Raw genomic sequence first — 24910 nt, forward strand, 5'->3', positions numbered from 1 at the left:
GGAGAACATTTACTCTGAGTGCATGTGACCAGTGCACACTGGTGGGGTGTTCTACTTCCACCCTAGTAGCGAATAAAGAGCATGTACTGTGGCTTTGTCTCCCAAGTATGGGCCTGTTGCGTAGGTCTCTATACTTCTGGATGGACTCCCATCACTGACATCGTCTACAATTGCAGGTTGTTTATAGTGCATGCCTGTCCGTCACTTAGATATTGCTCCGGGGAGATTATATGGAACAGGCTTCTACAACTAGTAGCTCATTAGCTACTGGTTGTTCTCCATCTATCTGTAATTGGATCCCCTGTGTGCAGCCCTGCCAGCTAAATTAGAAGCTTTTGTTTGATTTAATGAAAAATGTCCTAGCTATCATAAATGAAAGTTTAAATTCAAAGCCTTGGAGGCCATCACACCTCTCACTGAATGGGCTCCAAAACGGGATGTATCAATGCCCTCTTCCTGCATGACCCATTTGGCAATTGTATGGGAAGAATCCGCTTTGTGGAGTTTCGTGAGGGCAATCAATAGCTGGTTTTCCCCATGAGATCATATGACCTTAGTGACCACTTCATACCTTTTAATGGTACGCACACATACAACTTAGGAACCTGTGAAAAGTTCAGATATGACACCAATTTAGAGTTACATTTTGTTTGTCGAGCAATATGAAAAGTCACCCCTTCCGGGGTAAAAACTCTGCCTGTGATGTCCAAGACTCAAACATCTGAGATCCGGCGGCATGAAATTAAACATAATAACATTGCCAATTTCACCTATAGCTGCTTCCTAGACAGGTATTTATCAGAAGGCCAAGATTGAAACTAAGAAAGGACTTTATTGACATCCCATAGTATCGAATATCTCAGTTCAGGGGGAACTGACACCTGATACCCCTCATCATTTACAGACCAACATGTGTTTCCCCTACTGGGTGGCCGTCCACTGGAAGATAGCCCACCGATATTGCCGATCTGAAGGTAGTAATTGATCTGTAAGCGAAACCTTGAGAAGCCAAGCTCGCCAGGAAGTTCAAAATCTGGACAACATTTGCCCCCATGAGATCCACTTGGTATTGGAAACACCAACCCTACCATCTAGACCGGGCAGACTGGTACAGTTTGTTTGTACTGTCTGCCCAGGCATTGGTAAGCAGAGGTAGACTCTTGTGAAATCCCCGAACTGTCCAGCGTTCCCAGTAACCCTCCAAGGCCATGAGACAAAGAGATCCCGCTAGGACCAGCGGGTGAGGGTTGTTCTGGGGATCCCAGAGAAGATCCGAAAACAGAGGTAGAGGGATTTGAAAATCCCAGGAAAGTTCAATCATCATCTCTGGAAACCAGACTTGTGACCTCCATATCGGGGTAATCACAACTAGGTCCGCTTGTTGCTTGCGCACTTGAGCTGCCAGTCGCATTATCATTGCTAAAGGTGGGAAGGCATAGAACAGTTTCTTTCTCCAGTCATGAAGGAAGGGTCCATGGCCACTGCCTGGGGATCCAGTGTCCAGCTGAAGTACTTTGCGAGCTGAAAGTCGAGTTGGGACGCAAAAAGATCTATAGAATACGGACCCCATCGCTTCTGAAGTTGCCGAAAGAGGTAAAGATTATTTAGATTATTTGGAGCAGGCTTCTCCAACTAGTAACTCATGAGCTACTGTTAGTTGTCCATCTATCTGTAATTTGCTCCCCTGTGTGCAGCCCTGCCTGCTAAATTAGAAGCTTTTGTTTGATTGAAATAATATATGTTTTTTCAAAATTGAAGCACATGTATACGAGACAAAAATTAGTGTATTTTCAAAACTCATATGCTTATGTTTTGGCTTTTGAATTTCCCAAATATATTTAAAGCTGATATTTGAGTTAGAAATGTTATGGCACTGGGGAGGCTTGTTACTCATATTATTACCTTGGTGCCGGGGGGAGGGGGCTGCAGTTCTGGTTGTTATGTATTACCCATGTAAAGGCATTCCAAATTGGCAAAGCCTTTTTGACATCACAACTGGGAATTCTCCTCGAAGCACTGAGGGGATTACTGCTGGTAATCTTGCATGGGGTGGCCACTAATGTAATATTGTCTGATGCAATCACTATTACAACATTATTAGTAGTAGCTTGGGATGATTCTCATTGAGCATAAGAATCTCATATTTAAAAAATAAAGTGTGGAAACCCCTCATATAGAGCATCTGCTGTAACTGAGTGGAAGAGCATGTGTCAGCTACTCATATGCAAAAAGAACAATTGATGGACAGAATGCTGAACAATTTCAAACATTCACCCCCAGTACAGAGATCTGGGCCTAAATCCATCATTTATTTGCTCACCATGCCATTCCAGTTTGGGCTCAGCCATATGCAAATCAGTCTTGACCCTTCTCCCCATAGGAATAGTCCAACCCAAAGACAGGCCAGGTCCTCCCTGGACTGGAAACAAGCATCCAGGGACCAGTTTTGGGGTATCACTCCTCATCAGCCAGGCTAGCTTGACTCCAGTGGCATGGTGAGCATGGAAGCCACGTCTGGGCATACCCGTCCCACTCAGGGAGACAAATGCAAAAAGAACAATTGATGGACAGAATGCTGAACAATGTCAAACTTTCACCCACAGTACAGAGATCTGGGCCTATATCCATTGTTTTTTACTACTCATCTATCATTCATGTGTGGATCCGATAGAGACCTCTCAACTAGAGATAATAGTACATTTAGGTGACGTACATGCCTTACATTGCATACTCATTTTTCCCAGCAACCTAAGACACTATAACAGCACCAATTTGGTCACTCAAGAACATCACCAAATAACTCCCCACTTCGGCTACACTGCAATATAAAAAACACATTTCAAGCAAGGACTCCCTCACTGTGTAGCATGCTACCTGCCTACCAGTGCACTTTGACTCCTTGTGAGGGTTTATGAGGTGCTGTGGTAATGTAGTTACAGTACGAGGACAGTAATGATGTATGTATGTAGTTTTTGTATAGGAAGAACCTATCCAAAACGCAGCAGAGAGCTGTCAAGGGTCCAATGTAAGGACACAATCAACTTGCAATTGAAGGGGTAGACAATTTCTAAGAGTGAATGTGAACTGCTACTGTATCACGTTACTGTGTACTTGAAGGTGGTGTCTTTTTTAAATTGCAGCAGGATTGTGGCGGTTCTGATGCATATGTTGATGATGATCCAGATCCTAAAGGCAAATAGGGAGAAAAGCGGTCAAACTTCATTTTTGTTTTTGTTTGCATTTTATCATCTTACAATCAGTTTGTGTTCTGGCTTTGAGTGTGCTGAGGTTTTGATGATGGTGAGGACTGCCAGTGGTAGCCAGTGGAGTTTCATCAGGTGAGGGTGATGTCATATTTCTTCAGGCCCTAGTTGAGGCATGCTACTTCATGTAGCTTGCCCTTAATGGTTGCATTGTGGAGTCTGGAAGGTCATGCAGCAGGGCATTTGCCACCATCCAGATGCAAGAGTAAGAGAGCTTGAACATCAGTTCTGAAGTCACTTTCTGGATGGAATGGTTTCACTTTTTATAGTAGAGAAAGCTGGCACCAGGCCGTCTTATTTTTCTTGGTGTTGTGTTCCTTGAGGGTGACAGATTCTCTTTTGACTTCAAAGTTGTGCATTAATATAGGGTAATGATAAGTGTGTCTGTTTCTAATAAGACGCAGCAATATATTTAACCCCTTCCATGCGGGGCGGATTCCCCCGCGGTGCTGACTGCTGCTTGCGCGGGCGTGGTCATGACGGAACGGTTCCGTCATGAGCACAGCTCAATCGACGCTCATGACGGAACCGTTCCGTCATGAGCGTCGAAGGGGTTAAAGAGCATAGCAACAGACTGTTTTTTGGGAGGTTCCTCTAGACATGCAGAGGGGGTGGGGGTGCTGTGCAGCGTACCTACAGACACCACAATTGCCATTTCTGGTAGAAATTAATAGTCCATATAAATAACAAGTGCATCCACGTACTGCTGCCTGTTCAAGCTTCTGAATGCTTCACAATTCTACTGACTTGGGTTTGGGGCATTCTTACTCAGGGTCTCAGTTTAAAAGTTGGAAATTTGATCCACATTTTCTAATGGTTAGGGTAAAATAATTGACTTATTAGAGATTGTCTATAAGTGCGCCTGAAAAGCTATCACAGTCAGAGATTTTCCTAAGGATGTTAGTGTGAGACATTTATATCATTTGAATTTACCCTGGGTAAAACTATACACATGTAAATCAGTTTCTAGCACACCTTTGCACAGGCAACCTTGTTTTTCCTATGTTGTCTAGGAAAGGAGTAAACTTATACGTGTTTCTGTGCTAGGTATCTACCTGAAAGAGGTATTTGATGAACCGCAAACTTACCTATTTGGTAGTATTCCCCAATTTTTGCAGGATTCTCCACAGAGGAATATCCAGAAACGGATCTTGCTGTAAACCTGTAAATGTGGCAAATGTGGCAAAGTGTGACATTTTAGGCTTGCTAACCATATCCTATGAATGGTAAAATTCCACCAATCATGACCAATGATCACACCTAACTTCTAATAATTTATTCCAACACAAAGAGGAGTAAAGGCATGGAATGGTTTCCTTGAAAGCACAAGACTAATCTCAATAACCACTGGATTAACCAATGATCTTAGGTTCTGGAGCATCTTACTGCCTGGCATACAACACTTTGAAGCCACGTCAGGAATAGCAAGTGTTATATAAATGCAATTACAATACAATACAAAATTGATATTTTACATCCGTAAACTTCCTTTTCAGTGCAACCAAGCTGAGCATAAGGTGGCCGAGGAACTTGTGAACCTGTCCCGGTGGGATAGCTTAGTGGACTAATGCATCCACTTCCAGGGTCTGTATTTGACTCCAGGGTCACAGTTTCAAATCCTGGAGGCTCCGCTTGGCCCTTTATCCAAAATATAATCCTCAATATATTACGCAACAATCAACATTTGTTATTCAGCACCCAAAAGCCCTTTGGGGGTGAATGTGCACTTTACAAATATATGCCATGTTATGTAATGGAGCATGGGGCATTTGTAGTTTAGGGTTAATACTCTGGACGTTCGACTCTTTAGATCATGCACCATAGTGCTGTAATGCGGCGTGGCCCAATAGGAGTGGAGAGATTAGGAAATACAATTTTTGGGCCCATTGTTGATTCTTTGGAGCAGGTTAGCAGGGGGCGCAGGATCGCACGTTATAACACAATATTTGTGCTGTAGAACGTTTTACTGGGAAATAATTATACACAATTTATTACAAGATATTTTCCATGACTATACTGGAATATCAATCCCTAAATATCATGCTACAAATATATTGTAACAAAAATATCGAAAACAAATATACTTAAAAGGTAATTACATTTAGCTAACTTTAGATTTACTATACTTACCATTTGTATCTTGATGGTTAATGTATATGTCGTCATGGTACGTAGATGTGAAGTTAATAACTGTATAAATGTATATGTATACTTATCTATAGCTAGTAAACTTCATGATATTTTTGTAATCGATGTTATTGTGACAATATTTTACATCATTGTATTTGTGATCTCACTTTTCTTGCATTCAGTCCTGTCTATCTGCGTTTGGTTCTTTGTCTTATTTTTTAAAAAGTCATCAGTCAGGGTTTACGCACTTGTATTATGTTAACTGTCAAACGCTGTACACAAGGGCGTACGAGTCTTCATGTATGTGTTTTTTCATTATTTGCTTTAGCGGTATCACACGAAGCCCCATCTTCATTAAAGATAGTTTTCTGATCTGGAAACGCTATTTTGCGATAAGTTCATGTTTCAAGGCTGGTTTGAAATTGCACAGGGCAATCAATGAATGAAGACTTTAGTCACTGTCTTCATTAGTGGTGGGGCTGAATCCCACTCCTCCTTGTACTGTGGAGTTGTGCCTTGCAATGACAAGGACTCTACCAGGTGGCATCACTAGTGTTATGGCTCCTCCTTCATTCAGATATTACGTATGAATCTATAAAGTATTGTTAGGGAGTAAGGATACTTGTATACAGCGGCAGCTCCTTCGCAATGGCAGAGAAGTGTCGCCCCTCTGGCGCAGAGCCAGCAGCTGAAAAATTAAACAATATTTTGTTATCGCTTTATGTTTCAGAAGCTGGCTGAGCCAGCATGTGCAGGGAGGGGTGGGGCCGGCCCACGAGAGGTGGGAGGAGGAGTGGTTGGTGCACTTTTAAGTGTGCATGTCAGTTTGGCCGGCTCTCTTAGGCCGGCCAAACTGACATGCGCATGTGGTTTCTCCCACCCAGCTGGAGAAACAGCACAGACTCCCTGTGCCTGAGCAAGAGTTAATCCAGCTCCCTCAGGCCGATCCCCATGCTGCTCTCATGCTTGAGAGCAGATCGGAATTGGATGGGTAGTCCATGAGGCTGTCCCAGGAGTTGGAAGCAGAGGAGTGCGAGGCTGCCGGCAGTACCAGGTAAATCTTTTTTTGTGGTTAGAACCCCCCCACCACGTGCTTCTCCTGCACGTTTCAGCTGTGCCTCCACCCTCCCTGACACACTTTATCTTTGTCGGCCGCCATTGCTTGCATGGTGCAACACTGCAAAGTTACTCACCTTGTAGTGCTTTCAGCAACTGGATGAGGTTTAACGCTGGGAGTTGAAGTGATTGCCCAAGATGATACCATTTTCGTCCATTTTAGTCAAGCAAGAAAGGTTAGGTTCAGGCCACAAGAGTTCTGGTTTGCAACTTATCCACACCTCCACTGAGCAGTAGTCATCACCAATAAGCATCTCGATAGTGCTGTTTCGCTTGATGTGAGCTACCTCACTTCCATAAATACCCACTTATAAATGCATCTGCCTATCTTGCGACACCACCCGACTCTGCATATTCTTATATGCATACATTTTGAGTATCTTCACTTGCTTCCTGTTCTCCATCTTGGGTGTGCAATGCACCCTGTTAAACTATGCGCCAGTGTAGTAGTCTTGCACGCTCTCTACCCCTTGCACATGGTCTACTCATGTCTTTTCTGCCTCTTCTTACCTCAAGGAGATGCAGTATTGCAAGGAACAGCCCTGCCTGGAGAGACAGGACCTTGACTACGAAGGATCAGTGCACCAGAGGAGGCAGTAGTGTGCAGGAGTCCAAGGAGCCTCAATATTTACTTCCCTTGGTCAAGGCGGGCCCCGCGTATCACTGACCTCAGTCTTGCAAAACAATTTTTTAGGACATTCAGTGAAGCACGACTTACCTTTTTAGACACTTTAGTCGACCAGGGTGTCATTTATAATTCAAGAAGTCATAACCCCAGGGGTTTCAAGGAAGCAGGGCCTTGTTTATCAGTCACCTCTATCCATCTGGACCTTATTTTTCTGCTGCCTGCCTGACTGAGGCCCCATTTGTTATTCTCAGTCGTACAGGATGCCATTTGAAGCACCCGCGTCCGGCTGTGCTTCATTTGTCAGTGTGCTGGGTCCATTAATCGTTGGAGGAAGAGGCTGCCAGACAGGTATTGACCGTGTCACACTGTACACTTCATGGCTGCATTAAAAGGAGAATCCGTTTATCTCTAAAAGTAACAGATCTAAATCTGTAGCTTTCTGTGAATTACATTTTTTTAAACGATTTTAATCATTTTCAAAATATCGCCAAGCATCGGGCAGCAAATATAAAAAAATGTACATTGACCTCGTACACAAGACCATCAGTACAAAGCCATCTGTAGTAACCCCGACCCCATACTACCCTCCTGCCTCCCTGAGGCACACCCATAGATCCATATAGACAACACTTGTGCTCCATTAGGAATGACCTCATTTAAGCAGTTGAAGAGTATTAGGTAACTAGAGTTTGAGGCCTGAAGCCGGTCTATGGGGGGTCAGGCATTAATAGTCGGAATTGCAAGCGTTTCAACATTTCTAAGCAGGTGCCACCTCTGATGGGCGACCTGGAACTGTTGCTTGCGACGGGGGATCCGGGGCATTCATGCAGTCTACTAACACCTCCCAGGCCCTGGCCATATCTAATGAGCCACGTACCCGCCTAGCCTCCCGGAGCAGCACCTCACTTTCATATCCTGCCCACCTCTCAAGCTCCTTGCATCATGTTACTGCTCGGGGTCCCCCGATAGCCTTCCAATTCCTGGTGATTTCCCTCTTTGCCAGAATAGAGGCCAAGTCTTGGAACCTGCTTGTGGCCTTGGTCCTAGCAGTGTGTGGGAACCAACTTAATAAGTAGTGCCCTGGAGAACAAGGGGCCTCCCATGTGGTGATATCAGCCACTGTGTTTGTTATCTCTTCCCAGTAAGTGTTGAGTGACGGACAACTCCAGAACATATGTAAGAAGTCCACTCCCACCTCCCCACTACTCAGGCATGTTGCTCCTACTGTATTGAAATATCTATTTATTCTCCCGGGGTGAGGTATGCCCTATGCAAAACATAGAAGTTAATTAGCTTGAATCGTGCATTCCTGCATACTTTGGGGACCCTATCTAATAAAGTTGCCCAGTCACCCCAGGTGTGGGGATCCCCAGGTCTTCCTCCCATCGGCTCTGTAGTATTTCTATCGGCAGTAGCACATCTTCCCTAATTGCCCCATATAAGCAGGTGACCGCTTTGAAAGTACCTGAGGACCTGACTATGTATTGACTGCTCTTATGGTGTCGTGGTTTCAACATGCCTTTGCCCCAGTGCCTACAGATCAAGGCCGTCAATGCCTTGTGGAGCAGGATGTGACCCTGAGGCAAATCAGACTCCGATTCCTCAAATGGGAAGAGTTCCTCAGCTGCCATTCCTCCTCTCCCACAGGCCTCTGCAATGTTGTCAGAGCCACTAGTTTAAGGCCCTATTTCCGTATGAAAGCAATGATGAATGAGTCGAGTTTCTGGAATAATGCCTGGGGGTTCTATACAGGCAGCACAACGAAGAAATACAGCTTTCTAAGGAGTGCAATCATTTTAAGCAGGGCTACATGGGTCGCTACGGATAGGAGTAGCGTTTTCCAGAAGTCAGTGCTCATTCTGACTGCCCAAATCGTCATCCCACATTCCCATCCAATAAGTCAGCCTGCTTGTGGTATTCTTTAGCACCCAGATATTGTAAACAGCTGGGTTCTGACTGTAGTAACTCTAGCCCTCTGGGGGGGGCTGCGATCCGCAAGTGTTGGGAAAAGTCGCAGCTCCTGCCAGTTGACTGTTAACCCAGATAATGAGCCAAACTCCTCTAGTAATCTTCTAGCCCCTTCCAGATCCGTCGTCATATTTCAAACAAAGATTAAGAGATCTTCCACATACAAGACAATGTAATGGTTCTCTCCACCAGCCTCTATCCCCGGTATCTGCCTCCATTTCGGGCATAGCCGGTTAGCGACTCCATTGCCAGCGCAAAGAGCTAGCGTGACAAGAGGCATCCATGCCTGGTCCTGCGGCTCACCCTATAGCTCTCCAAGATAATCCGTCCAGTCCGGACTCTGGATGTGGGGTCTGTATACAGTAACATAGTCCAGGCTATAAATCAGGGCCCCAATCGGAGATGCTGCATAACACCATAGAGAAAGCTGGCAAAAGCCTTCTCTATGTCTACTGCGAATACGGATGCTTCATTACGATCTTACGTATCAGCCTCTAGCAATGTCAAGAGGCTCCTGATATTGATTGTCCTGTTGCTGCCAGGGATAAACCTTTCTTGATCGGGGTGTATTAGTGTGAGGAAGGAGTCTGGTTGCAAGGATCCGGCTGAGGATTTTATAGTCTATGTTAAGCATCGATAATGGCCAGTAAGCTCTACAGTCATGCGTGGGTCTCCCTGGTTTGAGCAATGGCACCACCAATGATTTTAGGGTGGAAGGTGGAAGAAGGCCCATATCTTTAGCTGCTTTGTATAAATCTGCAAGGCTAGGGGCCAGCTTGTCGCTGTATGTGGCATAGAGCTCAACTGGAAACCCATCCGTTCCTGGTGTTTTGCCCCGTGCCAAGGTTCTTATGGCCATTCAGATCTCCTGCAGGGTAGTGTCCCCATCCCCTCAGCCTCCTCAGGTGTAAGAGAAGGGAGAGGTAACGGTTCGGAGGGGCTCGTAAAAAAGTTCAGAGTAATAACAAATACATTGCTGGTTGATTTCCACCTGCCTACAGATCCTGGTTCCCTGTTCTGTTTTGAGTTTCACAATGACCAACCCCAATTTTGTGGGGTTAGTGAGCCATGCCAAGAGTGAGCCAATGTGGTCACTCTCTGCATGCGCCCGTGTCATGTATGCTCTGTATCAAAATATCTCAATTTCTCGACCTATTCCGCCCCTTGCTCTTTTGCATCTAGCAAGACCTGTTGTAAGTCTGGCCGACCCAGTCTACGCTGTTCTAACTTCCTCAAAGCCTCTGAAATTATGACTTCATTTAATAAGGTGCATCTCACCTCTACCAACTCCACAATGCACCTCCCTCTGAGCATGGTCTTAAAAGTATCCCAATCCAAGTGAGGTGAAGATGCTGTGTCAGCATTGTCTGCAAAGTATTGCCAGATGCAAACCCCAATGGTATCTTGAAACACTGGATCCTCTAAGGATTCTGGCTTTAGTCTCCGCGTTGGTATGCAGGGTCTTGTCTGTCCCCACCCCAAATGGAGGAGGACCGAATTGTGGTATGAAATGGTTCTAGTGAAGTATTAACCTGGTGTACCAAACCATGGATAACTGAGGTGCAAAGAAACATGTCCAGTTGCACATGTAGTGCATCGAGACTCGAAAAGAAGTAGTAATCCCATGTTAGTAGGTAGGCCTGGCACCAGGTGTCAATTAACCCCCATTTAGTCTGCCAATCTGTAAATACGTGGACTATTTTGGTGACTAGGGAGTCCCGCAGTGGGAGCGATCAAGAGCGGGGTGCCGCTATGCAGTTGTAGTCCCCTCCTATGATGTATGAGTGCACCAGGTATGGGGCTAAGGCTGTTGATAAGTCTGCTAGGAATGCTCCCTGTTCTACGTTTGGGGCATAACTATTAATTATCACTATATCCTGGCCCTCAAGCCAATCCTTTACCAACACTAATCTACCTGCTTGGTCAATCAGGTTGTCCAGTGTGTTGAAAGCGGACCACTGGGTGTATCCAAATCAGTTTCCTTCTCGCATAAGCTGAATAGGTGGTGTAGTTAGCCTGTCCCCACCATCACCTCTTAAGTGCCACCCTTCCTTAGTCATTAGCTGTGTTTCCGGTAGGAGCGCGATACGGATTCCCGTCTATTGCTGTATGACAACACTTTGTATTGCTTGGTCATGTTATTCATCCCCTAATTTTCCAGGAGATGAGTTTGTACTTCATGAGGGTTGTCATTGCATGTGACTACATGCAGTCAGTATCAACTCCTATCTGGTCTCAATTCCATAGGTTATCACATTCATCCAGTGCTGGGACATAATTTGGAGTGCTAATGGATCATGACTCTCAGAACCGCTGCAGCCATCAAATAATATGCAACCCAACTCCCACACCCCAGGAGAAGTATGCAACGACCCCTCATCCAAACTCACAGTCAAACCACAAACAGTCACGGGTGAATCCATGTGTACCACAAACAGAGGGGTTGTTACTATCCAGAAGCACCTCGCTGCTCCCCCCCATGAAGCAGTAGGTAAGAAAGGGGAGCTGAAGGTGCAGGACCCAGGATAAATACCCAATGTCCCTCCAAGTACCTGTGGCAGATCATACCCTAGTCAATGAAAATAGTTCTCTCAGCATTGTAGCTACACTATATGAGTTTTTCAGCTGGTCTGGGTATTACTTTAGGCAGTTCCATATCTGAGTCCCCAAATGAGCTGGATCTGCGATCAGAGTCTGAATCTCGAGTGCCATTATCCTCCACTGTGGATGTGGGGCTCTCTCCACTACCACTCATTGTTGCTACTACTTCTACCGCTCTCTGCTGTTCCTGTTGGACTATTTCTCTGGAAGGGTCCGCCCCAGTATAGCTTTTAGCTCTATGCTCCAGTCTGGTCCTTGTAGATTTCCAGCACGGGATCCCTGGCTAGGACCGGGCTGTGGGTGTAGGTCAATCCATTCCCACACTGCCTGTGGGGATCAGAAATCCTGCACGCCGTCTGAAGTTGTTACTCAAAGCCGGGCGGGAAAAATCTAGTTGTCAGCGGAGCCGTTTCGCCATAAAAAAAATGCAAAGCGCTGTTTTTGCACTCTTCTAGTGAAGTCCAGGAATATCATAATTTTGCTATTTTCAACCTTGAGGTCTCCCTTGTGCTTGGTGTGACTCAAAATGTGGTCCTAATCTATATAATTCAACAGTCTGGCCAGCACTGGCTGCTTTGGTTTTCCCGGCAGAGGAGGCCACGCTGGAGTACAATGGGGAGAGACCCTCTGTTGCCACTTCTGTGTGCAGCCAACATTCTAGCTAGTCTAGCAAGCTGCCCCCAACACCCCTGGCAGCCCTATCAACCTGACTTTGTTGTGACGTGATCTGTTTTTGGCGTCTTCCACCGTGAGTTCAAGTGTCCGAAACTTTGCTTCCATGCTGGTGAGTAGCTCTTTCACTGTCACTAGGTGATCTCCACCAGCTCTCTCTCTGCCATCGTGACTCGTTCCGCCAGTCATCGATGGTCATCTTTCAGGATTCCCATGTCTGCCACCAGTGTGTCAATCTTCATCTCAGCACTTCCCTGGAGGTGGTTATGGCCTGTAGGATATTTGGAGAATGGGGCCTCCAGGACTTCCTGACCATAGCGTAGGTGCCCATTACCATGTGGGAGTTCAGCAGGCTTGCACGTGGTCGAACTCCAGTGTCTGGTTCCTTTTTTGGGTAACTTTTCCCATGATGTCAAACTGGCAGTGTGATTTTGAGCAGGTAAAGTATATTGTCGCTATATCTGTAGCACAGGACCAGGAAATCATCAATCCGGTGAGGGGGAGAAGAGGGCATCAACAATGTATAACTAGGATGGGGGGGAGTCCTGGACACTACCCAGGATGCCTTTAGTAGCGTTCTTAGGTTAACTCTTTCAGAGTTCAGTGTATGCAGCCAGCGCTTTTTGTTGTAGCAAAGCAACGCTTACCACAAGAGTGGGACCCAGTAGGCAGCAATGCAGGCTCCATTAAACCACCAGGGTTCTGTAGGTAGAGCTCGGCAGTCGAAGCGGTGCAGGACAACAATTGGGTACAAGGGCTAGCGTGCGCCTCAGAGTACTGTGTCTCATGAAGGGCCTCTGCTCTCAGCCTGGCCCAGTGAGACAGCAAGAAGGCAAACAACAGAGTTTGAGCGCCCTCGATCATGATAGTACTGAAATAGTGGCCAAAGGTCCATCTCAGGGCTGCAGTGCCCAAATCACAGCTCCTGGGGTCTGATCCTCAGTGATGTGGCAGGGATAAAGTCACTCTCATGGCAAGCTGCTTTGCTCTCCATGCTGAGTCACCAATTCTTCACCTCTCACTCTCTCCCATCGGTAGGCCCCCAACAGGCAGCTCGCTCCCCTCCCGGCTTCCTGGCAGCAGCACCCTTAGTAGGATCACTCACCACCGGAAGTGCTCTGCAGCAGTCTTGATTAGGGCTCCCAGGTCTCTACTTCAGGGGTGCATTTCCAAGGGCGAGCCTGGGCTGGGCCTTGCCTCCGGCATCCGAGGCATTGCCTTGCGGCCCCCGTCTACCATTATGGGCTCGCCAAACCATGGTTCTCTCAGCGGACCGCCTGGACCTCCGTTTCGCCTCAAAGCTCCAACAATAGCCTAATAAAGTAAGAAGGTGGGCCAGGGGGAAGTCGTATTGTAATGTGAATACCCCCCGGTCTAAGAGAATCAGCAGGATGGTGCATTTTTGTAGCAGGGAGGAGGCTAGTTTTAATTAGGTAGGTCTGAATGAAATCTCACTTAACCTCTGGAACTTCACATTATATTTTAGTATGAAATTCCCAAATGTATGCCATTTATGCCTGGTCATGTAATTAAAGACCATTCAGGTAAAAATCCTATTTTGGGAGTACAGCAAAAACCACCAATGGTGGTTGGCGTGGCACTGGTTTTTTTTGTGCTACTATTTTAGCACAAAATGCATCCCAGTGTCTATTGTGGATAGCTTAGGACCAGATTTTTACTTTAAGTTATTTAGTAAACGTTTTCTGAAATTTTACATTACAATTCATAAGGAGATTATGCAAATTTGAAATTGAAATTGAAAACGTTTTTTCCTCATGAACCAACCAATCAATCAATCAGCGTTGGTAAAACACAACTACTCACCCGTGAGGGTCTCAAGGTGCTGGGGTGGAGGGGGGGCTTCTCCGTTGATCACTGGGTTCATCCAAAGATCCAGGTCTTGAGGTACTTCCTGAACTAGGGCAATGTGGGAGCTTGCCAGAGCTGGAGGGGGAGGTCGTTCTAGGCTTTGGCTGTGAGGTAGGATAAGGACTTTCCTCTTGTTCTGGTCTTGTAGATATGTGGGATGGTGGCCAGAGAGAGATCAGCTGATCGGAGGTGTTTTTTGGGTGCGTGCAAGGAGAGATGGTTGTTCAGGTATATGGGTCTGGTGCTGTGAAGGGCCTTGTATGTGTGGGTGCGGAGTTTGAAAGTTATTCTTCTTTTGACTGGGAGCCAATGGAGATCGCGGAGGTGGTGGGTGATGTGGCTGTGATGGAGGATGTCAAGAGTCAGTCTGGCTGCAGCGTTCTGAACGGTCTGGAGTTTGTGAAGGAGTTTCTTTTTGATCCCGGCATAGAGAATGTTGCCATAGTCCAGTCTACTGCTGATGAGAGTGTGCGTGACAGTTGTTCTGATTTCAGATAGGATTCATCTGAAAGTCTCTCGAAGCATGCGGGGGGTGTTGAAGGAGGTCGAGGAGATGGCATTGATCTGCCGGTTCATAGTGAGTGATGAGTATGATGCTGAGGTTTTGTGCGTGGTCCGTCGGGGTGGGGGGATTTCAGAAGGCAGAGGGCCACCAGAAGTTGTCCCATGCGAAGGGGGTGGAGCCAAGGATGAGGACTTCTGTTTTCTCTGAGTTGAGGTTCAAGCAGCTGTTCTTTATCCAGATGGCAACGGCTTTCATCCCTTCTTGGAAGTTGTGTTTGGTGATGAACAAACTCTTACCCATTCAAACCCACAAAGTTTCACGATGTTCTCTTCCCTTTCCCACCCAGCCTTTTGCTGGAGTAAATCTCCAGTCATTTCCAGGGAGAGCCTCAGACAGGAGTTTGTGGTTGCCAACACACAAGTTTGAGGACATTTTCAAACTTTCACAGGCAGGCTTTGAATCTCCCAGAGCCTGCTGGGTTTATTACTGTGCAGTTGTACACAGCAGTGACATAAAAGTAGGCAATAGTAAAAACATTCACACCTGACAGATATATTCATTTATGGATAACCGTCAGGCATAAACTGAGCCATTTCTGGCTGTAAATGTAAGTTTGCAGCCATAAATAGGTCGTAAATTGGATTTGCTCGGTGACCTGTCGTTCCGTTTATATAGGCCACCGAGCAACAGTCACGTTGAGTAGTCCACTCAAATTCCATACATTCTTAATGTATCAGACATGATGTTAATTAGCTCACATTCTATGATTTGCATGAAAAACCAGCCGGACAGAAAGATCACAAAAGAACTTTAAAGTTTGCACAAAAAATAAATGTTTCCTATGCATGGTTTAATGAAGTGGGCGCCCAAATGAACTCTGGATTTGCGCAGGAGACTCCGATCCGATGAACGTGAAGCGAGAGGTCACACATGTATTTTCAGGGCCACTGGAATTATGTGGCAGGGGAGGGGCAAATTATGCGGCGGGTTTAAGTAGATTATGTGACAAGAAAAGTCAAATTATGCTGCGCAATGCTGCACATTTTGTGATGGTATTACTTCATAATTTTGTCATTTTTACACTTTTTAACACTGTTTGGACATTGGTTGCACTTCATTTTAGCACCCACATATACTAATAAGTGACCAGTTAACCTTTTCAAACAGCCTACCACTGCGCGACAACACATTGCTGTGTTTTTAGTAACTTGAACCGATGAAGCTAGAAACAGCATTTGTGTTGTTAAAATCTGCAGATAATGCAGCTGAGGATGGATCATGTGGCAAATGCAGCTTATCCATAATCATGCAAAAATCGCACAGGCCTCGCAGTTGCATAATTCCAGTGGTCCTGAGTATATTGTAGCAAAGTTTATATAGTGCTTTCGAGACCATATTGTGAGGGCTTAAATGCATTCTCTGTTGTTGAGTAAGTAGCTACTTCGTTTGTATGGTTCGGATAGCGCTTCGTGGATGAGGACATGAAGACCTCCAATTTTCAACACATCTTGGGCCACATTTGGGTGCATGATTGAATGAGGGATGATTATAGGCTGGTCTGTATTGAAGGGGGATTGTATGTTGTGCACGAGGTTTGAAAGCAGGGTTGAAGTGTTGCCTAGTTTGCAGTTTTAGAATCAATTTCATGCAGATCTACCACGTTTGACTGCGCAGTAGATGCATCCTGTCTCTAAAAGTCCAAGCAGGAAGTGACGTTTGAGCGGCATTTAATGGGTCCAACCATTCCTGGCACAAGTCTACCAGTTGCGGGAATTCAATTATTCCAGTAGTTATAGCCGTAAAACTTGAATCCCAGTAACATTGCAGGCCTCAAGAACAGCTACAATAACTCCCCTGTTAGCATATCAATTTACATATTCATTATGGCAGTAATTTTCCGCCTTATTCGGTAATTTCAACAGGCTGGGTGACAGGCCAGACAGTGATCTGCTGGGTGGAGCTTGGGGTGGGAATGGATGATGGACGTTGTGAGCATTTTTGAGTGTAATACCTCCTATAGCTGTCAGATAATATGTAATTAATAATTACATTGTTAGCTAGCAGCTAATTTCTTCTGATCATATGCTAATTATAAACCTTAATTGCATATTACATTTTTTAATCAGAGGAGAGTTAGCAGCGTTGATAATTGTATAACTAGGCTCATTTGATGCATAATCAGCGACGAAACAGGATCTTTACATAATTATAGCATATCCGATGTTTCATATTTTTAAGGTAATTTGGAAGGCTGGATAATGTTCATTGAAGGGATGCTTGCCTGAATTTGCTAACTTGATTTATTTTAATTGGGTTATTTATTGTTCTTTTCCTAGAAATTCTCAGCATGGATCCTTACCTAATGAATCAGCTCCCCACAGGGGAAGTATCCAGGGGGACTCTTTAAAATAAGAACTGGAAAAGAAATATGTCAAGAAGCCCAATACAAAAAGGTGGCGTGAATGCCATCAGCAACACTAGCAAACGTTTTCTCCTATATGCAAGTTTTCTGGTTAAAACTGCTTTCAGTTTATATGGTTATTTGACAGATGGGTACCCGAATACTGCGCTTACGTGGGGATAATTTATCTTTTGTAAAAATCAGAGAGAATCCGATGAAGAGGAACAAAAATTGAAGACTCTCCTTTTTATTAATATAAGTGAAAGAAAAAACAAAAAAAAACTTGCCTGAATCCCGCAGCATTGCCACTCTTCTGGCTTCACTGCAGGCACCGGCTCCCAGACTGCCCTGTCTGTGGCCAATCCTGACGCTGATCTCACAGCATGGCAGCAGCGTCAGAATTGACCTGGGCGCCCTCGATTTGCACTCCCAGGGAGACTGGGAGCCTATGCCTACTGTTTCCAACCCAGCAGCGCAGCTTGGGTTGGAGACAGCTTCAGTGTTCATGACGGTTTGGCCTTCCTGAGACGGCCGGCCAAACTTTCATGCGCACTGAAGGCAGTGCACCTGCCACTCCCCCAGTGCCTGTCATCCACATGTCCCAAACCCTCTATACTCTACGTATGGAGAAAAATAAAACGATAATAAACACGCTTTATTATCGTTGTATGTTTCAGGTATTGGAGCTGCCGATGCTGGCGGGGGGGTGGGGGGGGGGGGGAAACGCTCCTCCTCCATAGCAGAGGAGCCACCGCTGTTGTCGACAAATGATTTAATCTCCCAGTGCCTAGTAAAAAACATGTGCAACTGTAGCCTGGTCTGTTGTAAAGCACTTTAGTAATGTCAGGCCAATTTATGTTTTGTTTTAAAAATACTACATGCCCTTTGAGATTTTACACTGTGGCATTGAGAGCTAGCTGCATCAAAACCTGTTTAATGGTAGATGCAACTTTGGGCAAAACTAGTGGATGGCTACTTTAGATTTACTCAAACATATCCTGGGGATTAAGGATTGAGAAATGTGGATCTCTTCTTCGGCTAGATCATGTTTATTCCTTTTTCATCTACATTTCCCCATCCTTATGCAATTGATTCTCACGATGTAGCTACAGTTATGTAGGCCTCTTGTGCAATTCTTGACACAGCTAGCCTGGGTAGTCTTTGGAAATAGGGTGACTATTCACTAGTAATTATTTAAAGGCCAGGTTCACAGTCCAGTTTGGAAGACGGTACATTTTGGTCCCATCCTAATTCACAGGCACGGTTCCTACATTATGGCGCAGGAGCGTCGCCCCACCTGCTGGGAGTGCAACAGACACACACATTAATAAAATGGTATTAAATACCATTTTATTAATGTGTCCAAGGCTTAGCACGATGGCAGAGGGCGGGGCTGATCAGTGCAATTGCACTAGTAATGCAACCCCTGCTTGTGTGCAGGTCAGATTGGCCGGCTGCCTACAGCCAACCAAACTCACATGCGTACTTCAAAGCCTGCAATCCCAAGTCTGAGAAACAGCCAAGGGATTGCAGCCGCAGGCCCCCAGCCTCAAAATGAGCACTGGGTTAGCCTGCTCCAGCCAATCGGATTGGCTGGTTTAGTGTTCTAGGGTGGAGGTCTTTGCCTTTCCGCCTGAGCCGAGGAGAGTGTCAGGAGGAAATTGACCACATCCAGAGCCTGTGGCAGCGAGAACACAGAAAAGAGTATCGGGTGGCAGGTAAGTTCTTTGTATTTTTTTTTAATGTACATTCTGTTCCCCATCCCCATCGTCTTCCCAAAACACCAGCTGGCACTGATATTCACACCTGGCATTTGCAAAATAACACCTGTTTTAACACCTATTACAAAATGTGTGGTCATGGCTATCCTAGGGAAGTAACAGGCACCTATCTCAAGAGCACACACTTAATAAACTTAAGTGCACCTATGCTCCTTTGAGTGGGTAGGAGCTTGCTGACGTCAACAGAGTCAATATATTTTAGTGCTGGATACATGTCCACAGCATAAATTTGCAAAGGCGGCCTGTGAATGAACGCCAATGTAGGGGATGTCATTCCACGCTTGCCTCTTTCCAAGCTAAAGACCATCAGCCTTCGAAACTAGTCACTAGACCTCTATCTCGTGTCTATCGGTTCCCGACATCAAGAATGGATACCAAAGCAGGTTTGGTCCTTCCATGCCACCATCCTGTTTCTTTTCCATTCCATGGCTAGTGTGGCTGATTGAGCAAGCGGTCCTCCTCCAGGGAATCAAGAAATGGATGGATCCAGGGACTATTAACAGAGAAGACTGTCCTACTCTACGCTCTTTCTTGCCCTCACTACATCAGGGCACTTCACATTGATTCTGGCTTTAAAATTATGGAATCGATTCATCCCATCAGATGTTAAAGATGATGTCCATGCAGTCAATAAGTTCCTTGGTATACATAGACAACTTTTTGAGAGCAATAAACTTACAGAATGTCTACCTGCATGCTCACATTCATCCAGCTTTTCAACAATGCTTGTGGTTTGCCTTGGGCAAACTACATTTTCAATTACTTGTCCTTCCGCCTGGTCTCACCACATACCTATATTCCTAAGGCCCTGCTGAAGGCTTGTTGGGTGGAACAGTCTCACTTCTGGTAATACCATGTTAGTATTATTGGTTGATATTCTTGTAGCACCATCTCCCTTGTCACCCCCCATTTGGGGTGGTCTGGAATTTATAATACTAGGTTTATTAAATAAGGAGTGATTAAAGTTGATTGCATTTTATTTTTTTCTGTACATCAACCATGTACTCTAAGGCTTATTCTGGGAATTTGGGTCATATGTTCATGTGGCAAGGACCTTAGGCATTGCATCTCCAATTGTATCACCTCTAACACAATCTTGAATTTTCGTGGGATTTTACTTTTGTTGGGCTGTTAGTGGTTAGCGATCAGAGCATTCAGAGAAATGAAGAGCTAGTTCTCACCATTGATGCCATTAGCTTCTTGGCAGCAATGAGTGCTGATAACCAGTGTTCCTCTTGCCTATGCCCTTGTTCAGATTTTCACTAGTCATAGCTGATGCATTTTTCAGGTTGCTATTACATCAGAGGGTAGATTTAGTAAGATTGTATATCAGAAATCCTAACTGTGTCCACCATCCTGGTCAGGGTTTGTGTCACAAATTCTAGTCGCCTTTAAAATGCATCAATCTATTAAACTTCGGGTCTTTTTGGCAGATAAGTCCAGGCGGTGAGAGATCTTGCTGTATTCTTTGGATATACATAGTGTTCTTTTCTATTTGGGCATCTCCGTTTCCCCGTTCAGGGAACTGGGCCTTTTCGTTGTAACCTTAGGGTTGGCATGGAAGGCTGCTCTTTCTACTGTTGGTTCGGGCATTCCTGCCGCCGACGTAATACAAGGCTCATGAGACTATTTCGGCTGAAGTTTATTAACACTTCATTCGCTTTGTGGGATCGCCGGTAGCTTTTGCGGTCGGATTCTATACGCTTCAATTGATCAATATTATTCCTGTGCATTCGGACACTGCTGTGCACTTGCATATTTTCTTGGGCCAGGCATTTTAGATCTTTAAACTGCGTAGACATCTCCGAATACATTTGAGGGATCGTCTACACCTATTTCTATCCAGTCGGAATATTGCGCCGACATCACTTAGATGACTCTGGCCGAAATTAGATATAACGTTGTACGCATCATGGGGCTGACTATCCTCTTGAAATACAAAGTAGGACTCTGTCCGCACAGGAATCTTTTGCCCTGATGAAGTTCCTTTAAAAGGAACGAATCGCATTGGCTATTGTCCTATCATCTTTTATCTTAAAGAAGAATAAAGAAATTTGAAAAGATCATATGGACTAAAATGTGACTTCATCCCTGGTGCTGCCTCCATTTTTCTCCAAGCTAAGCCATTTATGCCTTTTAAGAACTGGGGAATATCTTGAACCATTTCCTATTCATATCAGGAGTCAGAACTTCAATTTTTAAGGATTGAGATTGGCAATATACCTACTGGGCAGGGGTCCACAGGGTTGTCACCAGTACATTTGTTGTGGGGCTACCATTGTGTTACCACTTAATGTATTTCCTTACTTTAGAATCTTAGAGCCTGATTTAGATCTCGGCAGATTGGTTACTCCGACACAACGGTGACGGATATCCCAACCGCCAAAATATAAAACCCATAGGATACAATGGAATATATATTTCGGCAGATGGGATATCCGTCACTGTTGTGATAGAGTAACCTGTCCGCCAAGAACTAAACCAGGCCCTTAGTCGGGAGATTCACAATTATCTCTTTTGGGTCTGATCTCTTGGTCTTTGTGAATCACTCATTGATTGTTTGTAAATAAGTGACCTGGCGCTAGAGTACATCGGTGTCTGGCACTTTGTTTTATGGTAGTCCTTGCTGGTCATGTCAGATGTAATGTTTTGGTCGATCCTCACCTAGTAAATCATGTTACGAGGAAGAAGGAGAAAGAGGTCATTGCCCAGTAACTTAACAGTCATTTTCTCATCCCCGTATTGTATAACTGTACAAATTAAGTAAGTATTTTGGCTGTTGATGCCTTTTTTATCATGTTTTGTTAATTTGTGTTCGCGTCTGTGTTTGTATGCAAAGAGTCATTTAAATCAATTGAATCTTTAAATTTTATGTTTATGCAATATATGATATGTAGATAATTGCACTGCAGCACATCTTTCCCTTCTTCACTTATTTATAAAGCATATTCTATAATTTAGAAGGAATTTATTGATTGACTCATACCTGCAGGGTCATCCACAAATCTGAAAGTGAATTGCTCAGTGAGATAATGATTCTGCTATGAATGTCTGTTTGCAACCTACCGATGCAGGCTCAAATATCCCTGGGACTGACTCAGATTTCCATCAATTTAAAGTTGACAAAAGTAGTCCCATTATGTTCACTTCTGCAAAGACACATAGGTGCAAATGCCATGTAACAAATAAGATTTTTTTAATGGTTTTGATTTTCCCTGTCCCCAATAACACACAATCTATAGCTCAGAAAATAATTTGTATGCTTCAGACAGCAGCAGGTTTAACACTTCCACACTTACTTTATTTCCAGTTTGTGTTACTTTCTCAATGTACTCCCGGTAAAGTGCTTATATAGTGGTTTTGTTCTGCCCATGCCTCAATCAGCTGTTAGGTCTGACCTAGAAGCAGCTTTAGCTGTCTCACCAACCTCATGTTTTCCAAAACAAATCGACTTGGCAACCTCTTTTTCCCCAAAAAATCATCATAAAAAAATAATATATATATATATATATTATCTACTGGCGGTCGCCAGTAGATAGTTATAGTTAGGACCGTGTTTCCATAGGAAATCTCAAAATTCTATTTTGAATAACTTTGGCTCCGGTTGACGAATCTTCGCGAAATGTTCAAAACTAATGGGGCGCTCTGCTCCTACCCTGAAAGTCTCGGGGGGATTCGTCAAGCGGGGGCCGAGAAAAAAGGGGGGTCCCAAAACACGTTTTCCCCATGCATTTTCCCATAGGACCTTTAGTCGAAGGTACAGCCCGAACGGCTGAACAGAATTACTTGAAATTTGGCAGAGAGGTAGTCCTCAGGTCAGGGAAGTGCCTTTTGCATATATGGAGTCAATCTGTTCAGTAGTTCCAGAGAAAATTGCAGTAAAAAGCACATACATATCTATAGCCGCGCACCGTGCGCGCACCGTGCTCGCACCCTAACGTGCGCGAGCGTAATTCTGATTGGTTGTTACATGTCAGTCAACGTTCGAATCGGTCGAAATCAGGAAGTATCGGACGCCATTTTGTTTGTTTTCAGTGCGAGAGTGGAAAAGGAAGGTGGCGAACGTGAAAAGGGGGCAGGGTAGAGAGTTCCTGACCCCCTAGCCTTTGTCAGGGGGTCCCTGAAGGACCCCGAAGGCAGAAAAAAAATTACATTTTTATTTTTTTTTAAATCGCGGGGGTGCGCGCACGGTGTGCGCACGGTGAAAAACCATTAAAAAAAAATTAAAATATTTTAATACGCAGTTTATTGAAAAATAAATATATTAAAAAAAAAATACATACATAACTTAGCATTTAAAAAAACATACAAATTCACTGAAAAAACCATAGGTTTCACACACGTTATAGTTAGGAATTAGCATTTAAAAAACGTTGCAAAGTCACTTAAAAAACCATAGGTTTCACACATGTTATAGTTAGGTGGATATTTCACTCGTAAAAAACCAATGAAATTCCCCCGTTATAGTTACTTCAGATTACTATAACTTGCGCGACCGCCACTCTATCACAAGGATGATGTCAAAAGAGATGTCAAGAGTGATGCCACTGACCATGTCATGAGTGATGTAATATGTGACGTCATGAGCAGAGGATTGCGGGCGCGCGAGTTATAGTTAGCTGAAGTAACTATAACGGGGGAATTTCATTGGTTTTTTACGAGTGAAATATCCACCTAACTATAACATGTGTGAAACCTATGGTTTTTTAAGTGAATATATATATATATATATTTATATATATATATATATATATATATATATATATATATATATATATATATATATATATATATATATATATACACATACTTATATAAACAAATAGAGGGGCTTTCAATTAGCCCTCTTCAACCAATGATCTGTTCGAGTGTGATTCCATTTTGCTAGCACTCTCAGTGTGTGTATAGCATGTCCAATGGGTGTGACCACTTTCGCCTTTGACTCTCTTCACTGTGAAGGCATCCTTCTCTTGCACATGTGCACATCTGTGTGAAAAGGAGTCCACTTCAGTGCCAAATCAGGTGGGCCAATCTCTGCATTCATTTCTTTGTAATGTATTTTTGCAGTGAGTCATTTTATACTTTGTATTTTCTTTTTTTGCACACGTGCATGCCACTTTGAACAGCAGACATTGATGCGCAGTCATTGGGAGTACAATAGGGCATATTTACTTTTTATTACTTTTCTACTTTCAATGCCCATTTTTGCAAAACATTAATAAAAACTTCACATGCGTACTAAGACCAGACATATTTGCTTCGCCAAGGTTGGTCTTTGTATCGTGGCACAGATTGTATAGAAGCAATTACTATTAATCTATGCCCTAGAAATATTAAACTAAACTAAAAAAGTGGCAGATGCTGTTGGATAATCCTTTGATAGATGTATTGCCTTGTACATCTACATTGTGGTCTAGATTTTGATAGATCAATGAGGCTTTCAAACATGGGTCTTTTGCTATGAGTTTTTTATAAGTTGTTCTCGTTCTATGTTCTTGAGCAAATGGCGTAGCATGGGCCAAGTGTGTGGAGCTGCTGTTACACTATGTGCTCCGACTGAAGCGAGCAAGATTCCTAGGAGTATTGCTGTGTGTTCTTGGCCCAGTAGCCTACTAAGCTTGGCAGCTACTTGGCGCTGTTTGTTATAGCTCGACTTTCTGGTATTGTTTTTTTATTCATTCAGTGGTGGCCGGCATGACTCACGGGTGGCGAGGCGGGTTGTGCATAATGGAAAAAAATAAATAAATAAACACATACCTTGCTGCTGGGTTCCGCGTCTCTGCTTCTGCTCTCCTCTTCTTGACTCGAGGAACGGAAAGCACAGCAAGTTTCCCAGACCAATCACAACACTGCAATGCAGCGTTGTGATTGATAAGCACCCAGGCTCCCGAGACCATTCACAAAGCTGCAATACAGCGTTGTGATTGTTCTGAGTGTCCTGATTCGACACTTAGCCAGGGAATGGGGGCCTGGGCA

The 24910-nt window shown here is 44.3% G+C and overlaps 1 protein-coding gene across 2 annotated transcripts in view; it reads left to right on the top strand.

Moving 5' to 3' along the window:
* The window catches only part of MBP (myelin basic protein), an 800810-nt gene that overhangs the window by 547166 nt on the left and 228734 nt on the right, over window positions 1-24910 (top strand). The window lies entirely within an intron of this gene.

Source organism: Triturus cristatus, chromosome 5_2 (assembly GCF_964204655.1).
Source record: "Triturus cristatus chromosome 5_2, aTriCri1.1, whole genome shotgun sequence".
NCBI lineage: Eukaryota > Metazoa > Chordata > Amphibia > Caudata > Salamandridae > Triturus > Triturus cristatus.